The sequence below is a fragment of the Saccostrea echinata genome, unplaced genomic scaffold (genome assembly GCF_033153115.1).
Source record: "Saccostrea echinata isolate AGI-Se365-2 ecotype Australia unplaced genomic scaffold, CSIRO_AGI_Sech_v1 ptg000054l, whole genome shotgun sequence".
In the NCBI taxonomy this organism is placed as follows: domain Eukaryota; kingdom Metazoa; phylum Mollusca; class Bivalvia; order Ostreida; family Ostreidae; genus Saccostrea; species Saccostrea echinata.
The window spans coordinates 63,670,997-63,679,068 of record NW_026889803.1 but is presented as its reverse complement, the minus strand read 5'-3'; the positions used below and the strand labels follow the sequence as shown (position 1 = coordinate 63,679,068).

At 33.2% G+C, this 8,072-nt stretch overlaps 2 non-coding genes across 2 annotated transcripts; one reads left to right on the top strand and one right to left on the bottom strand.

Moving 5' to 3' along the window:
- Positions 1-1,276: 1,276 nt before the first annotated feature.
- Trnav-uac (transfer RNA valine (anticodon UAC)) lies at positions 1,277-1,349 on the bottom strand. The gene has a single exon. It is a non-coding gene; the product is annotated as a tRNA-Val (tRNA).
- A 107-nt stretch (positions 1,350-1,456) lies between these two features.
- Trnav-aac (transfer RNA valine (anticodon AAC)) lies at positions 1,457-1,529 on the top strand. The gene has a single exon. It is a non-coding gene; the product is annotated as a tRNA-Val (tRNA).
- The last annotated feature ends 6,543 nt before the right edge of the window (positions 1,530-8,072 follow it).

Genomic DNA, 8,072 nt, shown 5'->3' with positions numbered 1-8,072 from the left:
GTAAATACAAAATTTAGTTGTCATGTTCTAAGTTTCGTATTTACCCCCACCCGGTAAATTCAAAATTTAGAACATGACATAGTGTTCGAACTTCCGATGGCTAAAACGATTATTACCGAGTAACGCACTAAAACCTTTAGGTCACAGAAAAAGACAACGGGCATATATTTACAATAATTAAGAATACGTTTGTTGGATTTTTCCCTATATTGATTCAAGTACACCGCATTTTTCAGCTAGGAATCATGAAAAAAAAATCCACTCGTTTAGAATTTGTTTGTTTGTTTTTTAATGGACGTGAGTGAAGTTGAAAGTTGGAGGCATTACATACATACATGTATATCCCAATTTATTACCACAAGCGAATAAAAAAAATTAATACTTTAATACAAGTAATTAAACGAGTTTATGAAAATCATTTAGACTAAAAGGGAAAAGTTCTGTCACATTCTGAGATTGCTTATCGACTGCAAAATGTTGTGATGTTTGTGATCAAAATAAAAAGCCATTAAGTCTGCAGAGGAAACCATCTCTACCATTATACATCCATATCTCTGGTCGGAAATCACTAACTTTGTCATTTAGGACCCTCCGAAATAAATCTTATTTTTGATGACAACACCACTTAGATATTGCATTTGTGGGGACACATTCTGCAATATAAAACTATCGTCGAGAACCTCTTTTATGATCTTTTATTTCTCTCCCCGATAAGCTAATTTTTAAACATTTTTGTATCAGCGATATATTGACAACCCTTGATAATAAAACATGATTTTACAGGGCAATATTCTTCAGGCAATGCCAGAAAATATAGCTCACGGCGTCCTTCCATTTTTACGTAGAGATGAGACTTTAAAAAAAAATATTCCGAGATTTTTCTTTGTTTTTCGTATGTAAAAATCTATATTTTTGTAATGTAAACATCAAAGTTGTACTTTACTTTACTTCATATAGGCCTATATTCTCCCTCACTATGATTGGATCAACAGATATGAAAAGAGAGAATAAATGCATGTATATAAATTCAACCGGTAGCGCGCACTTTCTATTTATATATGAAAATGTCACGTGACATGGAAATCGATCTACCACACTGTCCACTGACATAGAAAATACCCATAAAGAAAATATTACAAGGCTCAATGTAAATCTTAGCAGATTCCTGAAAATATGTGATTTTGTACGTCCATATTAGATTTGAAATTCATTTAAAACAATGAAAAAAAGAAAAAAAAGATTCAAAGAAAGAAAAAGAAACAAAAAAGTTATAGTAAGGTTTCAGCGAGGATCGAACTCGCGACCTTCTGCGTGTAAAGCAGACGTGATAACCACTACACCATGAAACCCACTTACAAGACAAGTGCTAAATTTAGAATAGATCTGAAGTACAGTGTAACGCGTGCATTCACCTGACGAAGCTTAACTCCAGATTTAAACGATATCGAGGAAGTGGGGTTCCATGGTGTAGTGGTTATCACGTCTGCTTAACACGCAGAAGGTCGCGAGTTCGAGCCTCGCTGGAACCTAAGTATTTTTTTTTCCCTTTTCCTTAACATATGCTATCTTTCATTTTTCCCCCTTCATATTCTGATTTCTTTTTCACTAACGGTAACTAGCAAATATTTGCAGCTGATGTAAATAAAATACATATCATATATATCATAATAATGATTAATGTTTTCATTTAATTTCTTTTCAAACATGGCTTCAATATTGTTAAATCCTTGGGTTATAATCTGCTTCTAATTTGCATTAGGTCCATGATTATTGTTTTTATCTTTTATTCTTACCTGCGGAAGGTGAGTTACACTGAGAAAAAAAAACTACTGACTTCCTAACCGAGTTCTGTCATCATATACAAGAATTCTACAGTGAGAGAAAAAATCTGTTCTAAATGACCACCGCATGAGATTTAGACAACAATAGACGTATATTCAAAACCTATATAATGTATATGTAATAGACAGTAAAGATCTAATCATTTCAGATAGTAGTATGCTAATGGTCATATAACTGTAAAATCGCCCAATCTAAAGGCAAATTTGCATATAATTTCCCCTATAATCCGGTGTCGTATAATATGAATTACTCAACGCATAAAATATGAAATCAAGTTATGCTTGATTACAGTCACCAGTCGTCTTATAATCAGCTAGCGCTCTCCTTAAGACCTCCGTTTTTGTCCAAGAGCGTTCGGCATTCATTGGCTAATTCTCGGGGGACATAATACATAGAAATTGGTCATAAATTTTGAAAAAAGCTTATTCCCTCGACACTTGCAGTGAGCTTTAGATGAAAATATTGCCATAAAATAGGAATGGAAATAATTATTCTCCTCCTTAGAGACACATCTTATTCTGAGGAAAAAAGATAAAGCAGACAGGGGAGACGGAAGGCCCATAATAAAACGGTTTGTTATGGCCAGGACACACAGATTGTGGATCTTCTCATTTTTTCCTTCAAAATCTTAATATGAGGTTTTCAGTGTATAGTACCAAGGGAATAAGTAACATATAAAATGTGTCTCAAAGAAATTGAGTACATGTATTGAGCCCAATTTACAATGCTCTCCAAGTATTAAAAAAAGAAAAGGGGGGGGGGGGGTAACACCAATTTAATTAGATAACCAGTATTACAATCAAGGGAAAAAAACATATTTAATTTCAAAAATATTGGTTTAAAGTGAGCAAGAAACTCAGATCTTTTATATCTTTTTTATGCTCCCATTCAGAGCAAGGAAAGAAGCGGTTAATGAATCTATTTGTTAGTATATTCTGTACACTGTATAATATAGTACAACTTAAAATTTTATTATTGAAGTCGTAGTACTAAGAGTTGAGGTTTTTCACAATTATACATATGTAGTTCACATTTGTAAGTCGTATTTTAAATGACAAAGTTGTTTTCTAGTAAATATTCTGTGTACCCTCGGTAATTCAGTAGTTGTCATGTTTCATATAATAATTCAAATATACAAGATATGAAACTTTTCAGTAAATTCTTACAATGGAGCTCGATTGTGTTTCTTCTTAGGATGTTCAATTGAGACAGCGTTATTTCACCCTTAAAACGTCTTTGGTCTGATTTCTCTGTCTGGTAGATTTAATATGATATTTCATGTTGTGCATTAGTGTTTAAGACAAGCTCTTTATCAGATGATGGCCTCTCAGATCGAGGAAAGGTCCATGATATCGAGCAAGCCATTTAATGAACGGAAGAGACAATCGTTCGTCGAAAGATTTTCTCATTTTTGTGTCGGATTCATTCCCAGTCCTGAAAGCTAAATTAATTTTCTATAATATCGGGGCACGCGATCACCAACAAGGCGTAAGCATTGATGAAGGGGGTCACGGGTAGCGTTACAAAATGTCCAATATCATTCAAACAAGAAATATTTACTGTTACACGCCGGGTTATCAATGGCAAATACATCATTCAGTCGATAAGATGTCGCAAGGATATGCATTATTCACGAATTTATAGCTCTGTAAAGGACTCCTTTTTTGGCCAGGAAGAAGCCATACGGCTTATTAAATATAGCAGTAACGCAGATCATTTCTCTTCGTATTTTTTATCGGTTGCATAGCGGTGGGACGTTAATTTTCGAGACGACTTGGTTAGGATTGATGAGCGAAACTTTCTAAAAAGATGGTTTTTCACGTCAGTCGTATGACGATTGATTCGAACAATATCGAGGAAGAAATCTAATATACCGTTTTCTAGAATTTCTAGACAGAGTCCGCCTTAGGGTGCCTATATATATACCAAGATTTAACTTTCCGAAGAAAGTTTATTTTATAAATGATCTGGATAATTTTTAAGGGTACCTGTTGTGAGAGGCGTTAATTATTTACAGACCGGACAGATTCTTATAGGTATTAAGTTGGGGATATTGGGAGTTCATGTGGGGCTAAAATATTTTCATGTTGGCCAGATAATAAAACAAAATTCGGGCATTGTCGATGCTGGCCTTTAAGAATTGATCGCTTGCTAGACTGTGTTGTTGCTCATTACATTGAAAAATAAAAATGTGAATCAAATTTTGACTCTTTAGCTCACATGAGCCAAGGAGATGGGCGAACAAGGCGTGCAGAAAGCCTGTATCTTCAGGAGTATAAAAATCATATTCATTTTGTGAATTTAAGGTGAAATATCCCTTTGCTCCAAATTTCACTAATTTTTGTTTTAAATTCCCAACATTGATTTTCATCAACAACAATAGCATTAGATTCAAATGGAAAATAGTTTGAAGTATGAAGCGTTGCTTACTTTTTTCAGAAAGAAATATTATGTCTAATCATGATATGAAGAAAATTTGATATGGTGAATAGAAAGATCAATAATTTTTTACCTCACCCTAAAATTAAAAATATGAGGTATATATGAAAATAATATTTGCTATCATACCTATCTAATTCACATTAGAAAACATAAAAGCGTTGCCTTTTAAATCAGAATATCACATACATGTAATGTCATTGTTTTCTGTGCTTGTAAAATAAATATGCATCCATCTACAAGAGTTATCTTTCCATCTACAGGAGTTATCGTTCTTCAAAATATTTTTTAAAGGAAAAAAATTAATTAATTGATTGATTGCAAAAGTCTGGTTAGTCTGCATCTGAAATTTCTGTAACAATTAAAAGAATTTATGTTAAGAAAGAGAAATATTTCAACTTTAACAGTTTAAATGAATTTGGTATAAATGTTTTAGGTTAACTATTATAAGTAATTAATAAAAATATAAGCAATAAAAAATAGAAATCCCCTCCCAATAATTTTGCGGATATATGGATTACTATAGAAAACATAGATACTATATGCTTGTGCCCCCTCAATAAAAACGTCTAATGAACTTTTTTTTTTTTTTTTTTTTTTTTTTTTTTTTTTTTTTTTTTGCTTGTCAAGATATTTTTTGTAGTTGATAGTGCCCCCTCAACTGAGAATGTATGGCTGTGCCCCCCTCCCCCAAACTGAAATTGCTTCCTACGGGCCTGTCTCTTATCAGAGGGATATTACACCTTAATATATATTTAAAGTAAAGTTCACCAATAAAACTTTTCTGTGGAAAATTTTCCTGGCAAAAATTATTCCAATATTTAAAAAAAAAAGAATAGATTTTCAGTTTTCGCGTGGGATTAATTTACACTTTGTTCTCGGTCAAAAAGTCCGCACGGAAAATTTCTAACTTGAAGTGCATTTAAGAGTGCAATGGCAATCCGAGAACTCCGCGTAATATTCTACCCGCGGATTGAACAGAAATTGTGATTCCGCGGAATTATGACCCTAAGGAAAAAATACGTTTAAATAAACTTCAAATATTTCTAGGAAAGATATCAAATGTTGTATTATAAAAGTGTTTTAAGGTAAAATGGGTCTTTGCTCCATATTTTTGTTAACCAAAAAATGTATATTTTTACGCATACATGTACTTTGAATATATACTTCCAAAAAAATGGAGCGAAGACCCACTCATATGAAAAAATTGTGTTATAGTATGAAGAAATTATATTCTTTGCCTTCTTTGTATTGAGTATGCTATTTCAAAGTTTAGTCCTTGTGAGATTTTTGCATATTGTGGAGATTTTACATTCAGTATACTAGTATACGTTAATAATGTTAAATTTTATATTACTGAGAATTAATTTTTCACCTGTTATCTGTTGCTCGCCTTGTTCGCCCATCTTCTTTCAATCAAACCTACCACAAAGCAGCCTTGGGTAAAGGGGAATCAAGTTGGGTCACACCCTCTTCCAAAGGGAGATAATTACGAATAAGTGAAAAATTAGTGGCAACTTTTAAAAATCTTCTTTTCAAGAACCACTGGGCCAGAAAAGATAAAACTTATGTGAAAGCTTCATTACATAGTGTAGATTTAGGTTTGTCCAAATCATGATCCCTGGGGGTAGAGTGGTGCCAAAATAGGCCATTAAAGTTTTGCATAAGAATGGATAGTGAAAAATTCTTCTCAAGAACAGCAAAACATTGATAAGTCATATAAATATTGAAGCATCATCAGCTAGTGTAGATTCAAACTATACCTCCAGTCGTACGGTGAGGCCACAATAGGCGACCAAAGTTTTATATAGATTTATATGGGAAATAGTCTTTAAAAATCTTATCTAGAACAACGAATTGCTGATTAGTCATATATTTATATTGAAGCATTCTCAGGTAGGCCTAGTGCAAATTCAAGTTTGTTCAAATCATGGGACAGTGTGGAGTCATAATGGGCAATCAAAGTTTTACATAGGAATATAAAGGAAAGCATCCTTAAAAATCTTCTTTTCAAGAACAGCAAAACCATGATTCGTCATATTAATATGGATACGTATTCAGATAGTGTTTGTAGATTCATGCTTGTTTAAATCATGACCCCCAGGGGTAGGGCGGGGCCACAATAGGCGATCAAAGCTCAAATAATGATCCCCCGGGGGAAGAATGGGACCACAAAAGGTGATCAAATTTTTGCCTACGAATATCTGGGAAACAATCTTTAACCAGAAGTCTCTGATGAGACTTTAGCTCAACTGGTGTGTACTTGTGATAAAGAAAGATACCTCTTAGTATAGTTTACTTGTGTACTAAGTCTAATTGAAATGCGACTAAAACTGTAGGAGGAGTACTGTTTTTTAACAGAAATTTCTATTTATACCAACACATGGCAACATATCAGTTATTGAAATCAAAAACCAAAGATAGAATTATTTATCTAAGTATATAGTCTACTTGTGTCCCAAATCTTATTGAAATCTGAGTCAAACTGTAGGAGAAGGAATTGCACAGATACATGTATTTCCATTTGTTCTAACCATGGCAGCATCGTTTGTCATAATCAAAAACCCAAAAGAAATTATGTATCTTAGAGTCGTCTACTTGTGTACCAAGTCTAATTGAAATCAAACAAAATTGTAAGAGGGGTAGTGTACCAAGCCGTATTGAAATTGAACCTAAACTGTAGGGAGAGTGTCGTTTTGAAAGAATTTCAAAGAAATTTCTATTTTTAGTAACCATGGCAACACTGTTTGTCGAAATCAAAAACCGGTGTTTAGAGATATTTACCTAAGTATAGTCGACTTGTGTACCAAGTTTTATTGAAATCAGACCAAAACTGTAGGAAGAGTAGCGTTTTGAAAGAATTTCTAAGAAATTTCTATTTTTAGTAACCATGGCAACACTGTTTGTCGAAATCAAAAACCGATATTTAGAGATATGTACCTTAGTACATGTGTATAGTCTACTTGTGTACTAAGTTTTGCTAAACTTGGATTAAAACTGTAGGAGGAGTAGTGTTTTGAAAAATTGTTTAAAGACAAACGGACAGCAGGACCAAAGTGAACTGTTGTGGTCCACGGGCATCTTAATTGTTTACATTACTTTCCGAGTTCATGTATATTAATGTAAATTATTTTTTTAACATTTAAAATAAAGTTAATTCTTACAGAATTTTTAAGAGAAATTTGTCTTTGAGGTATGGGATATTTTTGCTATTTTTTTTAAGGAAATGAGATGCATTTCAAACCAATATATGAGCTCTGTTTGTCAGAGGATTAGAATCTCTAAAAGTACAACATTCTCCCGGAAGTGAGGATTTGAGCATGGTTGACAGCAGATTTTCGTCTTCGGAGATTATTTTAAGATTTTCCTAATTGATGTTTCAATTAATATAAAATGGTCTTAAAATTGATCATGTACAAAGGGGGATTTTTTTTTGGTATGTGATATAGCCGCATCTCCTTGGTATTCAGACCATTGTTTATGGTGTGTATCATACAATAGCAGCGTCCTGTCACTTTTTCTGGATTCAAATATCGATATATTTCATTTTTACGGTCAGTGTGGGATTTGTATTACCAAGATCACTCGTGACAATATCTTATCGTGAAACGCGATGCCCTCATCTGAAATTTAGTTATTACACATTACGCGATCGCAGAGGAATTTAGAGGACAAAATTTTATTCACGGTGAGTGCTACAGATATGAAAGATAAAATAATGTTCTTGGTAACATTTCAATAATTCTTCTCAAAACAAGAGTTGCTGCCCTTTGCACAAGAAATCGAAAAAT